This window comes from Somniosus microcephalus, chromosome 11 (assembly GCF_052327205.1).
Source record: "Somniosus microcephalus isolate GS21.2 chromosome 11, FLI_Smic_1.0, whole genome shotgun sequence".
Taxonomy (NCBI): Eukaryota; Metazoa; Chordata; class Chondrichthyes; order Squaliformes; family Somniosidae; genus Somniosus; species Somniosus microcephalus.
In genome coordinates, this window is record NC_140997.1 from 115,653,039 (window position 1) to 115,670,667 (window position 17,629).

Sequence of the window (17,629 nt, forward strand, 5' to 3'; positions counted from 1 at the left end):
GGATTGAATTCCCTCCATGTTCTGGTCACTGATCCCTTGGGATTGAATGCCCTCTATATTCTGGTCACTGATCCCCCGGGATTGAATTCCCTCTATATTTTGGTCACTGAACCCTTGGGATTGAATTCCCTCTATATTCTGGTCACTGATCACCCGGGATTGAATTGCCTCTATATTCTGGTCACTGATCCCCCGGGATTGAAATCCCTCTATATTCTGATCACTGATCCCCCGGGATTGTATTCCCTCTATATTCTGGTCACTGATCCCCCGGGATTGAATTCCCTCTACATACTGGTCACTGATCCCCCGGGATTGAAAGCCCTCTATATTCTGGTCACCGATCTCGCGGGATTGAATTCCCTCTATATTCTGGTCACTGATCCCCCGGGATTGAATTCCCTCTATACTCTGGTCACTGATCACCCAAGATTGAATTCCCTCTATATTCTGGTCCCTGATCCCCTGGGATTGAATTCCCTCTATATTCTGGTCACTGATTCCCCCGGGATTGAATTCCCTCTATATTCTGGTCACTGATCTCCCGGGATTGAATTCCCTCAATATTCTGGTCACTGATCCCTCAGGATTGATTTCCCTCTATATTCTGGTCACTGATACCCCGGGATTGAATTCCCTCTATATTCTGGTCACTGATCCCCCGGGATTGAATTCCCTCTATATTCTGGTCACTGATCCCCCGAGATTGAATTCCCTCTATATTCTGGTCACTGATCCCCCTGGATTGAATTACCTCTATATTCTGGTCACTGATCCCCGGGATTGAATTCCCTCTATATTCTGGTCACTGATCCCCCGGGATTGAATTCCCTCAATATTCTGGTCACTGATCCCTCGGGATTGATTTCCCTCTATATTCTGGTCACTGATACCCCGGGATTGAATTCCCTCTATATTCTGGTCACTGATCCCCCGGGATTGAATTCCCTCTATATTCTGGTCACTGATCCCCCGAGATTGAATTCCCTCTATATTCTGGTCACTGATCCCCCTGGATTGAATTACCTCTCTATTCTTGTCACTGATCCCCCGGGATTAAATTCCCTCTATATTCTCGTCACTGATCCCCGGGATTGAATTCCCTCTATATTCTGGTCACTGATCCCCCGGGATTGAATTCCCTTTATATTCTGGTCACTGTTCCCCTGGGATTGAATTCCCTCTATATTCTGGTCACTGAGCCCCGGAATTGAATTCCCTCTATATTCTGTTCACTGAACCCCCGGGGTTGAATTCCCTCTATATTCTGGTCACTGATACCCCGGGATTGAATTCCCTCTATATTCTGGTCACTGATCCCCCGGGATTGAATTCCCTCTATATTCTGTTCACTGATCCCACGGGATTGAATTCCCTCTATATTCTGGTCACTGATCACCCGGGATTGAATTCCCTCTATATTCTGGTCACTGATCCCCCGGGATTAAATTCCCTCTATATTCTCGTCACTGATCCCCGGGATTGAATTCCCTCTATATTCTGGTCACTGATCCCCCGGGATTGAATTCCCTTTATATTCTGGTCACTGTTCCCCTGGGACTGAATTCCCTCTATATTCTGGTCACTGATCCCCCGGAATTGAATTCCCTCTATATTCTGTTCACTGAACCCCTGGGGTTGAATTCCCTCTATATTCTGGTCACTGATCCCCTGGGATTGAATTCCCCCTAGATTCTGGTCACTGATCCCCTGGGATTGAATTCCCTATATATTCTGTTCACTGATCCCCCGGGATTGAATTCCCTCTATATTCTGGTCACTGATCACCCGGGATTGAATTCCCTCTATATTCTGGTCACTGATACTCCGGGATTGAATTCCCTCTATATTCTGGTCACTGATCCCCCGGGATTGAATTCCCTCTATATTCTGGTTACTCATCCCCGGGATTGAATTCCCTCTATATTCTGGTCACTAATCCCCGGGTTTGAATTCCCTCTATATTCTGGTCACTGATCCCCCGGGATTGAATTCCCTCCATATTCTGGTCACTGATCCCCCGGGATTGAATTCCCTCTATATTCTGGTCACTGATCCCCGGGATTGAATTCCCTCAATATTCTGGTCACTGATCCCCTGGGATTGAATTCCCTCTATATTCTGGTCACTGATACTCCGGGATTGAATTCCCTCTATATTCTGGTCACTGATCCCCCGGGATTGAATTCCCTCCATGTTCTGGTCACTGATCCCTTGGGATTGAATGCCCTCTATATTCTGGTCACTGATCCCCCGGGATTGAATTCCCTCTATATTTTGGTCACTGAACCCTTGGGATTGAATTCCCTCTATATTCTGGTCACTGATCACCCGGGATTGAATTGCCTCTATATTCTGGTCACTGATCCCCCGGGATTGAAATCCCTCTATATTCTGGTCACTGATCCCCCGGGATTGTATTCCCTCTATATTCTGGTCACTGATCCCCCGGGATTGAATTCCCTCTACATACTGGTCACTGATCCCCCGGGATTGAAAGCCCTCTATATTCTGGTCACCGATCCCGCGGGATTGAATTCCCTCTATATTCTGGTCACTGATCCCCCGGGATTGAATTCCCTCTATACTCTGGTCACTGATCACCCGAGATTGAATTCCCTCTATATTCTGGTCCCTGATCCCCTGGGATTGAATTCCCTCTATATTCTGGTCACTGATTCCCCCGGGATTGAATTCCCTCTATATTCTGGTCACTGATCCCCGGGATTGAATGCCCTCTATATTCTGGTCACTGATCCCCCGGGATTGAATTCCCTCTATATTCTGGTTACTCATCCCCGGGATTGAATTCCCTCTATATTCTGGTCACTAATCCCCGGGTTTGAATTCCCTCTATATTCTGGTCACTGATCCCCCGGGATTGAATTCCCTCCATATTCTGGTCACTGATCCCCCGGGATTGAATTCCCTCTATATTCTGGTCACTGATCCCCGGGATTGAATTCCCTCTATATTCTGGTCACTGATCCCCCGAGATTGAATTCCCTCTATATTCTGGTCACTGATCCCCCTGGATTGAATTACCTCTATATTCTGGTCACTGATCCCCGGGATTGAATTCCCTCTATATTCTGGTCACTGATCCCCCGGGATTGAATTCCCTCAATATTCTGGTCACTGATCCCTCGGGATTGATTTCCCTCTATATTCTGGTCACTGATACCCCGGGATTGAATTCCCTCTATATTCTGGTCACTGATCCCCCGGGATTGAATTCCCTCTATATTCTGGTCACTGATCCCCCGAGATTGAATTCCCTCTATATTCTGGTCACTGATCCCCCTGGATTGAATTACCTCTATATTCTTGTCACTGATCCCCCAGGATTAAATTCCCTCTATATTCTCGTCACTGATCCCCGGGATTGAATTCCCTCTATATTCTGGTCACTGATCCCCCGGGATTGAATTCCCTTTATATTCTGGTCACTGTTCCCCTGGGATTGAATTCCCTCTATATTCTGGTCACTGATCCCCCGGAATTGAATTCCCTCTATATTCTGTTCACTGAACCCCCGGGGTTGAATTCCCTCTATATTCTGGTCACTGATCCCCTGGGATTGAATTCCCTCTATATTCTGGTCACTGATCCCCTGGGATTGAATTCCCTATATATTCTGTTCACTGATCCCCCGGGATTGAATTCCCTCTATATTCTGGTCACTGATCACCCGGGATTGAATTCCCTCTATATTCTGGTCACTGATCCCTTGGGATTGAATGCCCTCTATATTCTGGTCACTGATCCCCCGGGATTGAATTCCCTCTATATTCTGGTTACTCATCCCCGGGATTGAATTCCCTCTATATTCTGGTCACTAATCCCCGGGGTTGAATTCCTTCTATATTCTGGTCACTGATCCCTCGGGATTGAATTCCCTCCATATTCTGGTCACTGATACCCCGGGATTGAATTCCCTCTATGTTCTGGTTACTGAGCCCCCGGGATTGAATTCCCTCTATATTCTGGTCACTGATCCCCGGGATTGAATTCCCTCAATATTCTGGTCACTGATCCCCTGGGATTGAATTCCCTCTATATTCTGGTCACTGATACTCCGGGATTGAATTCCCTCTATATTCTGGTCACTGATCCCACGGGATTGAATTCCCTCGATACTCTGTTCACTGATCCCCCGGGATTGAATTCCCTCTATATTCTGGTCACTGATCCCCCTGGATTGAATTCCCTCTATATTCTGGTCACTGATCCCCCGGGATGGAATTCCCTCTATATTCTCGTCACTGATCCCCCGGGATTGAATTCCCTCTGTATTCTGGTCACTGATCCCCCGGGATTGAATTCCCTCTATATTCTGGTCACTGTTCCCCTGGGATTGAATTCCCTCTATATTCTGGTCACTGATCCCCCGGGATTGAATTCCCTCTATATTCTGGTCACTGAACCCCTGGGGTTGAATTCCCTCTATATTCTGGTCACTGATCCCCTGGGATTGAATTCCCTCTATATTCTGGTCACTGATCCCCTGGGATTGAATTCCCTATATATTCTGTTCACTGATCCCCGGGATTGAATTCCGTCTATATTCTGGTCACTGATCCCTTGGGATTGAATTCATTCTGTGTTCTGGTCACTGATCCCTTGGGATTGAATGCCCTCTATATTCTGGTCACTGATCCCCTGCGATTGAATTCCCTCTAGATTCTGGTCACTGATCACCCGGGATTGAATTCCCTCTGTATTGTGGACGCTGATCCCTTGGGATTGAATTCCCTCTATATTCTGGTCACTGATCCCCCGGGATTGAATTCCCTCTATATTCGTCTGACTGATCCCCCGGGATTGAATTCCCTCTATATTGTGGTCACTGATTCCCCGGGATTAAATTCCCTCTATATTCTGGTCACTGATCCCACGGGATTGAATTCCCTCTATATTCTGGTCACTGATCCCCAGGATTGAATTCCCTCTATATTCTGGTCACTGATCCCCGGGATTGAATTCCCTCCATATTCTGGTCACTGATCCCTTGGGATTGAATGCCCTCTATATTCTGGTCACTGATCCCCCGGGATTGAATTCCCTCTATATTCTGGTCACTGAACCCTTGGGATTGAATTCCCTCTATATTCTGGTCACTAATCACCCGGGATTGAATTGCCTCTATATTCTGGTCACTGATCCCCCGGGATTGAATTCCCTCTATATTCTGGTCACTGATCCCCCGGGATTGAATTCCCTCTATATTCTGGTCACTGATTCCTGGGATTGAATTCCCTCTATATTCTGGTCACTGATCCCCCGGGATTGAATTCCCTCAAAATTCTGGTCACTGATCACCCGGGATTGAATTCCCTCTATATTCTGGTCCTTGACCCGCTGGGATTGAATTCCCTCTATATTCTGGTCACTGATCCCCCGGGATTGATTTCCCTCTATATTCTGGTCACTGATCCCCCGGGATTGAATTCCCTCAATATATTGGTCACTGATCCCCCGGGATTGAATTCCCTCTATATTCTGGTCACTGATTCCCCCGGGATTGAATTCCCTCTATATTCTGGTCACTGATCCCCGGGATTGAATTCCCTCTATATTCTGGTAACTGATCCCCCGGGATTGAATTCCCTCTATGTTCAGGTCACTGATCCCCCGGGATTGAATTCCCCCTATGTTCTGGTCACTGATCCCCCGGGATTGAATTCCCTCTATATTCTGGTCACTGATCCCCGGGATTGAATTCCCTCTATATTCTGGTAACTGATCCCCCGGGATTGAATTCCCTCTATGTTCAGGTCACTGATCCCCTGGATTGAATTCCCGCTGTGTTCTGGTCACTGATCCCCCGGGATTGAATTCCCTCTATATTCTGGTCACTGATCCTCTGGGATTGAATTCCCTCTATATTCTGGTCACTGATTCTCCGGGATTGAATTCCCTCTATATTCTGGTCACTGACCCCCCCGGGATTGTATTCCTTCTATATTCTGGTCACTGATCCCCCGGGATTGAATTCCCTCTATATTCTGGTCACTGATCCCTCGGGAGTGAATTCCCTCTATATTCTGGTCACTGATCCCCCGGGATTGATTTCCCTCTATATTCTGGTCACTGATCCCCTGGGATTGAATTCCCTCTCTATTCTGTTCACTGATCCCCTGGGATTGATTTCCCTCTATATTCTGGTCACTGATCCCCCGGGATTGAATTCCCTCTATATTCTGTCCACTGATCCCCCCAGGATTGAATTCCCTCTATATTCTGGTCACTGATGCCCCGGGATTGAATTACCTCTATATTCTGGTCAATGATCCCCCCGGGATTGAATTCCCTCTATATTCTGCTCCCTGATCCCATGGGATTGAATTCCCTCTATATTCTGGTCACTGATCCCCTGGGATTGAATTCCCTCTATATTGTGGTCACTGATCCCCCGGGATGGAATTCCCTCTATATTCTGGTCACTGATCCCACGGGATTGAATTCCCTCTATATTCTGGTCACTGATCCCCAGGATTGAATTCCCTCTATATTCTGGTCACTGATCCCCAGGATTGAATTCCCTCCATATTCTGGTCACTGATCCCTTGGGATTGAATGCCCTCTATATTCTGGTCACTGATCCCCCGGGTTTGAATTCCCTCTATATTCTGGTCACTGAACCCTTGGGGTAGAATTCCCTCTATATTCTGGTCACTGATCACCCGGGATGGAATTGCCTCTATATTCTGGTCACTGATCCCCCGGGATTGATTTCCCTCTATATTCTGGTCACTGATCCCCCGGGATTGAATTCCCTCAATATATTGGTCACTGATCCCCCGGGATTGAATTCCCTCTATATTCTGGTCACTGATCACCCGGGATTGAATTCCCTCTATATTCTGGTCCCTGGTCCGCTTGGATTGAATTCCCTCTATATTCTTGTCACTGATTCCCCCGGGATTGAATTCCCTCTATATTCTGGTCACTGATCCCCCGGGATTGAATTCCCTCTATGTGCTGGTCACTGATCCCCCGGGATTGAATTCCCTCTATGTTCTGGTCACTGATCCCCCGGGATTGAATTCCCTCTATATTCTGGTCACTGATCCCCTGAGATTGAATTCCCTCTATATTCTGTTCACTGATCCTCCGGGATTGAATTCCCTCTATATTCTGGACACTGACCCCCCCGGGAATGTATTCCTTCTATATTCTGGTCACTGATCCCCCGGGATTGAATTCCCTCTATATTCTGGTCACTGATCCCCCGGGAGTGAATTCCCTCTATATTCTGGTCACTGATCCCCCGGGATTGAATTCCCTCTATATTCTGGTCACTGATCCCCTGGGATTGAATTCCCTCTCTATTCTGGTCACTGATCCCCTGGGATTGATTTCCCTCTATATTCTGGTCACTGATCCCCCGGGATTGAATTCCCTCTATATTCTGTCCACTGATACCCCCAGGATTGTCTTCCCTCTATATTCTGGTCACTGATCCCCGGGGATTGAATTCCCTCTATATTCTGGTCACTGATCCCCCGGGATTGAATTCCCTCTATATTCTGGTCACTGATGCCCCGGGATTGAATTCCCTCTCTATTCTGGTCACTGATCCCCCCGGGATTGAATTCCCTCTATATTCTGGTCACTGATCCCATGGGATTGAATTCCCTCTATATTCTGGTCACTGATCCCCGGGATTGAATTCGCTCTATATTCTGGTCACTGATTCCCGGGATTGAATTCCCTCTATATTCTGGTCACTGATCCCCTGGGATTGAATACCCTCTATATTCTGGTCACTGATCCACCGGGATTGAATTCTCTCTATATTCTGGTCACTGATCCCCTGGGATTGAATTCCCTCTATATTCTGGTCACTGATCACCTGGGATTGAATTCCCTCCATATTCTGGTCACTGATACCCCTGGATTGAATTCCCTCTATATTCTGGTCACTGATCCCCCGGGATTGAATTCCCTATATATTCTGGTCACTGATCCCACTGGATTGAATTTCCTCTATATTCTGGTCACTATCCCCCGGGATTGAATTCCCTCTATATTCTCGTCACTGATCCCCCGGGATTGAATTCCCTCTATATTCTGGTCACTGATCCCCTGGGATTGAATTCCCTATATATTCTGGTCACTGATCCCCCGGGATTGAATTCCCTCTATATTCTGGTCACTGATCCCTTGGGATTGAATTCATTCTATGTTCTGGTCACTGATCCCTTGGGATTGAATGCCCTCTATATTCTGGTCACTGATCTCCTGCGATTGAATTCCCTCTGTATTCTGGTCACTGATCACCCGGGATTGAATTCCCTCTATATTCTGGTCACTGATCCCTTGGCATTGAATTCCCTCTATATTCTGGTCACTGATCCCCCGGGATTGAATTCCCTCGATATTCTGGTCACTGATCCCCAGGATTGAATTCCCGCTATATTCTGGTCACTGATCCCCGGGATTGAATTCCCTCCATATTCTGGTCACTGATCCCTTGGGATTGAATGCCCTCTATATTCTGGTCACTGATCCCCCGGGATTGAATTCCTTCTATATTTTGGTCACTGAACCCTTGGGATTGAATTCCCTCTATATTCTGATCACTGATCACCCGGGATTGAATTGCCTCTATATTCTGGTCACTGATCCCCCGGGATTGAATTCCCTCAATATTCTGGTCACTGATCCCCCGGGGTTGTATTCCCTCTATATTCTGGTCACTGATCCCCCGGGATTGAATTCCCTCTATATACTGGTCACTGATCCCGCGTGATTGAATTCCCTCTATATTCTGGTCACTGATCCCCGGGATTGAATTCCCTCTATATTCTGGTCACTGATCCCCAGGGATTGAATTCCCTCTATATTCTGGTCACTGATCCCCCGGGATTGAATTCCCTCTATATTCAGGTCACTGATCCACCGGGATTGTATTCCCTCTATATTCTGGTCACTGATCCCCCGGGATTGAATTCCCTCTATATACTGGTCACTGATCCCCCGGGATTGAATACCCTCTATATTCTGGTCACTGATCCCGCGGGATTGAATTCCCTCTATATTTTGGTCACTGAACCCTTGGGATTGAATTCCCTCTATATTCTGGTCACTGATCACCCGGGATTGAATTGCCTCTATATTCTGGTCACTGATCCCCCGGGATTGAATTCCCTCTATATTCTGGTCACTGATCCCCCGGGATTGTATTCCCTCTATATTCTGGTCACTGATCCCCTGGGATTGAATTCCCTCTATATACTGGTCACTGATCCCCCGGGATTGAATACCCTCTATATTCTGATCACTGATCCCGCGGGATTGAATTCCCTCTATATTCTGGTCACTGATCCCCGGGATTGAATTCCCTCGATATTCTGGTCACTGATCCCCTGGGATTGAATTCCCTCTATATTCTGGTCACTGATCCCCCGGGATTGAATTCCCTCTATATTCGGGTCACTGATCCCCCGGGATTGAATTCTCTCTATATTCTGGTTACTCATCCCCGGGATTGAATTCCCTCTATATTCTGGTCACTAATCCCTGGGGTTGAATTCCCTCTATATTCTGGTCACTGATCCCCCGGGATTGAATTCCCTCTATGTTCTGGTCACTGAGCCTCCGGGATTGAATTCCCTCTATATTCTGGTCACTGATCCCCAGGATTGAATTCCCTCAATATTCTGGTCACTGATCCCCTGGGATTGAATTCCCTCTATATTCTGGTCACTGATCCCCCGGGATTGAATTACCTCTATATTCTGGTCACTGATCCCCCGGGATTGAATTCCCTCTATATTCTGGTCACTGATCCCTCTGGATTGAATTCCCTCTATACTCTGGTCACTGATCCCCCGGGATTGAATTCGCTCTATATTCTGGTCACTGATCCCACGGGATTGAATTCCCTCTATATTCTGGTCACTGATCCCCCCGGATTGAATTCCCTCCATATTCTGGTCACTGTTCCCCTGGGATTGAATACCCTCTATATTCTGGTCACTGATCCCCTGGGATTGAATTCCCTCTATATTCTGGTCACTGAACCCCTGGGGTTGAATTCCCTCTATATTCTGGTCACTGATCCCCTGGGATTGGATTCCCTCTATATTCTGGTCACTGATCCCCTGGGATTGAATTCCCTATATATTCTGTTCACGGATCCCTCGGGATTGAATTCCCTCTAAAATCTCGTCACTGATCCCTTGGGATTGAATTCATTCTATGTTCTGGTCACTGATCCCTTGAAATTGAATGCCCTCTATATTCTGGTCACTGATCCCCTGCGATTGAATTCCCTCTAGATTCTGGTCACTGATCTCCCGGGATTGAATTCCCTCTATATTGTGGTCACTGATCCCTTGGGATTGAATTCCCTCTATATTCTGGTCACTGATCCCCCGGGATTGAATTCCCTCTATATTCTGGTCACTGATCACCCGGGATTGAATGCCCTCTATATTCTGGTCACTGATCCCCCGGGATTGAATTCCCTCTATATTCGGGTCACTGATCCCCCGGGATTGAATTCCCTCTTTATTCTGGTTACTCATCCCCGGGATTGAATTCCCTCGATATTCTTATCACTAATCCCCGGGGTTGAATTCCCTCTATATTCTGGTAACTGATCCCCTGGGATTGAATTCCCTCTATATTCTGGTCACTGATCCCCCGGGATTGAATACCCTCTATATTCTGGTCACTAATCCCCGGGATTGAATTCCCTCTATATTCTGGTCACTCATCCCCCGGGATTGAATTCCCTCTATGTTCTGGTCACTGAGCCCCCGGGATTGAATTCCCTCTATATTCTGGTCACTGATCCCCCGGGATTGAATTCCCTCAATATTCTGGTCACTGATCCCCTGGGATTGAATTCCCTGTATATTCTGGTCACTGATACCCCGGGATTGAATTCCCTCTATATTCTGGTCACTGATCCCCCGGCATTCAATTCCCTTTATATTCTGGTCACTGAACACCTGGGGTTGAATTCCCTCGAAATTCTGGTCACTGATCCCCCCGGATTGAATTCCCTCTATATTCTGGTCACTGTTCCCCTGGGATTGAATTCCCTCTATATTCTGGTCACTGATCCCCTGGGATTGAATTCCCTCTATATTCTGGTCACTGAACCCCTGGGGTTGAATTCCCTCTATATTCTGGTCACTGATCCCCTGGGGTTGAATTCCCACTATATTCTGGTCACTGATCCCCTGGGATTGAATTCCCTACATATTCTGTGCACGGATCCCTCGGGATTGAATTCCCTCTATAATCTCGTCACTGATCCCTTGGGATTGAATTCATTCTATGTTCTGGTCACTGATCCCTTGAAATTGAATGCCCTCTATATTCTGGTCACTGATCCCCTGCGATTGAATTCCCTTTAGATTCTGGTCACTGATCTCCCGGGATTGAATTCCCTCTATATTGTAGTCACTGATCCCTTGGGATTGAATTCCCTCTATATTCTGGTCACTGATCCCCCGGGATTGAATTCCCTCTATATTCTGGTCCCTGATCCCCTGGGGTTGAATTCCCTCTATATTCTGGTCACTGATTCCCCCGGGATTGAATTCCCTCTATATTCTGGTCACTGATCCCCGGGATTGAATTCCCTCTATATTCTGGTCACTGATCCCGCGGGATTGAATTCCCTCTATATTCTGGTCACTGATCCCTGGGATTGAATTCCCTCTATATTCTGGTCACTGATCCCCCGGGATTGAATTCCCTCTATGTTCTGGTCACTGAGCCTCCGGGATTGAATTCCCTCTATATTCTGGTCACTGATCCCCAGGATTGAATTCCCTCAATACTCTGGTCACTGATCCCCTGGGATTGAATTCCCTCTATATTCTGGTCACTGATCCCCCGGGATTGAATTCCCTCTGTATTCTGGTCACTGATCCCCCGGGATTGAATTCCCTCTATATTCTGGTCACTGATCCCCCTGGATTGAATTCCCTCTATACTCTGGTCACTGATCCCCCGGGATTGAATTCGTTCTATATTCTGGTCACTGATCCCACGGGATTGAATTCCCTCTATATTCTGGTCACTGATCCCCCCGGATTGAAATCCCTCTATATTCTGGTCACTGTTCCCCTGGGATTGAATTCCCTCTATATTCTGGTCACTGATCCCCTGGGATTGAATTCCCTCTATATTCTGGTCACTGAACCCCTGGGGTTGAATTCCCTCTATATTCTGGTCACTGATCCCCTGGGATTGAATTCCCTCTATATTCTGGTCACTGATCCCCTGGGATTGAATTCCCTATATATTCTGTTCACGGATCCCTCGGGATTGAATTCCCTCTAAAATCTCGTCACTGATCCCTTGGGATTGAATTCATTCTCTGTTCTGGTCACTGATCCCTTGAAATTGAATGCCCTCTATATTCTGGTCACTGATCCCCTGCGATTGAATTCCCTCTAGATTCTGGTCACTGATCTCCCGGGATTGAATTCCCTCTATATTGTGGTCACTGATCCCTTGGGATTGAATTCCCTCTATATTCTGGTCACTGATCCCCCGGGATTGAATTCCCTCTATATTCTGGTCACTGATCACCCGGGATTGAATGCCCTCTATATTCTGGTCACTGATCCCCCGGGATTGAATTCCCTCTATATTCGGGTCACTGATCCCCCGGGATTGAATTCCCTCTTTATTCTGGTTACTCATCCCCGGGATTGAATTCCCTCGATATTCTTATCACTAATCCCCGGGGTTGAATTCCCTCTATATTCTGGTAACTGATCCCCTGGGATTGAATTCCCTCTATATTCTGGTCACTGATCCCCCGGGATTGAATACCCTCTATATTCTGGTCACTAATCCCCGGGATTGAATTCCCTCTATATTCTGGTCACTCATCCCCCGGGATTGAATTCCCTCTATGTTCTGGTCACTGAGCCCCCGGGATTGAATTCCCTCTATATTCTGGTCACTGATCCCCCGGGATTGAATTCCCTCAATATTCTGGTCACTGATCCCCTGGGATTGAATTCCCTGTATATTCTGGTCACTGATACCCCGGGATTGAATTCCCTCTATATTCTGGTCATGATCCCCCAGGATTGAATTCCCTCTATATTCTGGTCACTGATCCCCCTGGATTGAATTCCCTCAAAATTCTGGTCACTGATCCCCCGGGATTGAATTTCCTCTATCTTCTCGTCACTGATCCCCCGGGATTGAATTCCCTCTATATTCTGGTCACTGATCCCCCGGGATTGAATTCCCTCTATATTCTGGTCACTGTTCCCCTGGGATTGAATTCCCTCTATATTCTGGTCACTGATCCCCCGGCATTCAATTCCCTTTATATTCTGGTCACTGAACACCTGGGGTTGAATTCCCTCGAAATTCTGGTCACTGATCCCCCCGGATTGAATTCCCTCTATATTCTGGTCACTGTTCCCCTGGGATTGAATTCCCTCTATATTCTGGTCACTGATCCCCTGGGATTGAATTCCCTCTATATTCTGGTCACTGAACCCCTGGGGTTGAATTCCCTCTATATTCTGGTCACTGATCCCCTGGGGTTGAATTCCCACTATATTCTGGTCACTGATCCCCTGGGATTGAATTCCCTACATATTCTGTTCACGGATCCCTCGGGATTGAATTCCCTCTATAATCTCATCACTGATCCCTTGGGATTGAATTCATTCTATGTTCTGGTCACTGATCCCTTGAAATTGAATGCCCTCTATATTCTGGTCACTGATCCCCTGCGATTCAATTCCCTCTAGATTCTGGTCACTGAACTCCCGGGATTGAATTCCCTCTATATTGTAGTCACTGATCCCTTGGGATTGAATTCCCTCTATATTCTGGTCACTGATCCCCCGGGATTGAATTCCCTCTATATTCTGGTCCCTGATCCCCTGGGGTTGAATTCCCTCTATATTCTGGTCACTGATTCCCCCGGGATTGAATTCCCTCTATATTCTGGTCACTGATCCCTGGGATTGAATTCCCTCTATATTCTGGTCAATGATCCCGCGGGATTGAATTCCCTCTATATTCTGGTCACTGATCCCCGGGATTGAATTCCCTCTATATTCTGGTCACTGATCCCACGGGATTGAATTCCCTCTATATTTTGGTCACTGATCCCCCGGGAGTGAATTCCCTCTATATTCGGGTCACTGATCCCCCGGGATTGAATTCCCTCTATATTCTGGTTACTCATCCCCGGGATTGAAATCCCTCTATATTCTGGTCACTAATCCCCGGGGTTGAATTCCCTCTATATTCTGGTCACTGATCCCCTGGGATTGAATTCCCTCCATATTCTGGTCACTGATCTCCCGGGATTGAATTCCCTCTATGTTCTGGTCACTGAGCCCCCGGGATTGAATTCCCTCTATATTCTGGTCACTGATCCCCGGGATTGAATTCCCTCAATATTCTGGTCACTGATCCCCTGGTATTGAATTCCCTCTATATTCTGGTCACTGATCCCCCGGGATTGAATTCCCTCTATATTCTGGTCACTGATCCCCCGGGATTGAATTCCCTCTATATTCTGGTCACTGAACCCCTGGGGTTGAATTCCCTCTATATTCTGGTCACTGATCCCCTGGGATTGAATTCCCTCTATATTCTGGTCACTGATCCCCTGGGATTGAATTCCCTATATATTCTGTTCACTGATCCCTCGGGATTGAATTCCCTCTATAATCTCGTCACTGATCCCTTGGGATTGAATTCATTCGATGTTCTGGTCACTGATCCCTTGGGATTGAATGTCCTCTATATTCTGGTCACTGATCCCCTGCGATTGAATTCCCTCTAGATTCTGGTCACTGATCTCCCGGGATTGAATTCCCTCTATATTGTGGTCACTGATCCCTTGGGATTGAATTCCCTCTATATTCTGGTCACTGATCCCCCGGGATTGAATTCCCTCTATATTCTGGTCACTGATCACCCGGGATTGAATTCCCTCTATATTCTGGTCCCTGATCCCCTGGGGTTGAATTCCCTCCAAATTCTGGTCACTGATTCCCCCGGGATTGAATTCCCTCTATATTCTGGTCACTGATCCCCCTGGATTGTATTCCCTCTATATTCTGGTCACTGATCCCCCGAGATTGAATTCTCTCAATATTCAGGTCACTGATCCCCCGGGATTGACTTCCCTCTATATTCTGGTCACTGATCCCCCGGGATTGAATTCCCACAATATTCAGGTCACTGATCCCCCGGGATTGAATTCCCTCAATATTCAGGTCACTGATCCCCCGGGATTGAATTCCCTCTATATTCTGGTCACTGATCCCCCGGGATTGAATTCCCTCTATATTCTCGTCACTGATCCCCGGGATTGAATTCCCTCTATATTCAGGTCACTGACCCCCCGGGATTGAATTCCCTCTATATTCTGGTCACTGTTCCCCTGGGATTGAATTCCCTCTATATTCTGGTCACTGATCCCCCGGGATTGAATTCCCTCTATATTCTGGTCACTAACCCTTGGGGTTGAATTCCCTCTATATTCTGGTCACTGATCCCCTGGGATTGAATTCCCTCTATATCCTGGTCACTGATCCCCTGGGATTGAATTCCCTATATATTCTGTTCACTGATCCCCCGGGATTGAATTCCCTCTATATTCTGGTCACTGATCCCTTGGGATTGAATTCATTCTATGTTCCGGTCACTGATCCCTTGGGATTGAATGCCCTCTATATTCTGGTCACGGATCCCCTGCGATTGCATTCCCTCTAGGTTCTCGTCACTGATCACCCGGGATTGAATGCCCTCTATATTCTGGTCACTGATCCCCCGGGATTGAATTCCCTCTATATTCGGGTCACTGATCCCCCGGGATTGAATTCCCTCTTTATTCTGGTTACTCATCCCCGGGATTGAATTCCCTCGATATTCTGGTCACTAATCCCCGGGGTTGAATTCCCTCTATATTCTGGTAACTGATCCCCTGGGATTGAATTCCCTCTATATTCTGGTCACTGATCCCCCGGGATTGAATACCCTCTATATTCTGGTCACTAATCCCCGGGATTGAATTCCCTCTTTATTCTGGTCACTCATCCCCCGGGATTGAATTCCCTCTATGTTCTGGTCACTGAGCCCCCGGGATTGAATTCCCTCTATATTCTGGTCACTGATCCCCCGGGATTGAATTCCCTCAATATTCTGGTCACTGATCCCCTGGGATTGAATTCCCTGTATATTCTGGTCACTGATACCCCGGGATTGAATTCCCTCTATATTCTGGTCATGATCCCCCAGGATTGAATTCCCTCTATATTCTGGTCACTGATCCCCCTGTATTGAATTCCCTCAAAATTCTGGTCACTGATCCCCCTGGATTGAATTTCCTCTATCTTCTCGTCACTGATCCCCCGGGATTGAATTCCCTCTATATTCTGGTCACTGATCCCCCGGGATTGAATTCCCTTTATATTCTGGTCACTGTTCCCCTGGGATGGAATTCCCTCTATATTCTGGTCACTGATCCCCCGGCATTCAATTCCCTTTATATTCTGGTCACTGAACACCTGGGGTTGAATTCCCTCTATATTCTGATCACTGATCCCCTGGGATTGAATTCCCTCTATATTCTGGTCACTGGTCCCCTGGGATTGAATTCCCTATATATTCTGTTCACTGATCCCCCGGGATTGAATTCCCTCTATATTCTGGTAACTGATCCCTTGGGATTGAATTCATTCTATGTTCTGGTCACTGTTCCCCTGGGATTGAATTCCCTCTATATTCTGGTCACTGATCACCCGGGATTGAATTCCCTCTATATTCGGGTCACTGATCCCCCGGGATTGAATTCCCTCTATATTCTGGTCACTGATCCCCCGGGATTGAAGACCCTCTATATTCTGGTCACTGATCCCACGGGATTGAATAACCTCTATATTCTGGTCACTGATCCCCAGGATTGAATTCCCTCTATATTCTGGTCACTGATCCCTTGGGAATCAATGCCCTCTATATTCTGGTCACTGATCCCCCGGGATTGAATCCCTTCTACATTCTGGTCACTGAACCCTTGGGATTGAATTCCCTCTATATTCTGGTCACTGATCACACGGGATTGAATTGCCTCTATGTTCTGGTCACTGATCCCCCGGGATTGAATTCCCTCTATATTCTGGTCACTGATCCCCCGGGATTGAATTCCCTTTGTATTCTGGTCACTGATCCCCCGGGATTGAATTCCCTTTATATACTGGTCACTGATCCCCCGGGATTGAATTCCCTCTATATTCTGGTCACTGATCCCCCGGGATTGAATTCCCTCTATATTCTGGTCACTGATCCCCGGGATTGAATTCCCTCTATATTCTGGTCACTGATCCCCCGGGATGGAATTCCCTCTGTATTCTGGTCACTGATCACCCGGGATTGAATTCCCTCTATATTCTGGTTCCTGATCCCCTGGGATTGAATTCCCTCTTTTTTCTGGTCACTGATTCCCCCGGGATTGAATTCCCTCTATATTCTGGTCACTGATCCCCGGGATTGAATTCCCTCTATATTCTGGTCACTGATGCCCCGGGATTGAATTCCCTCTATGTTCTGGTCACTGATCCCCCGGGATTGAATTCCCTCTATATTCTGGTCACTGATCCCCCGGGATTGA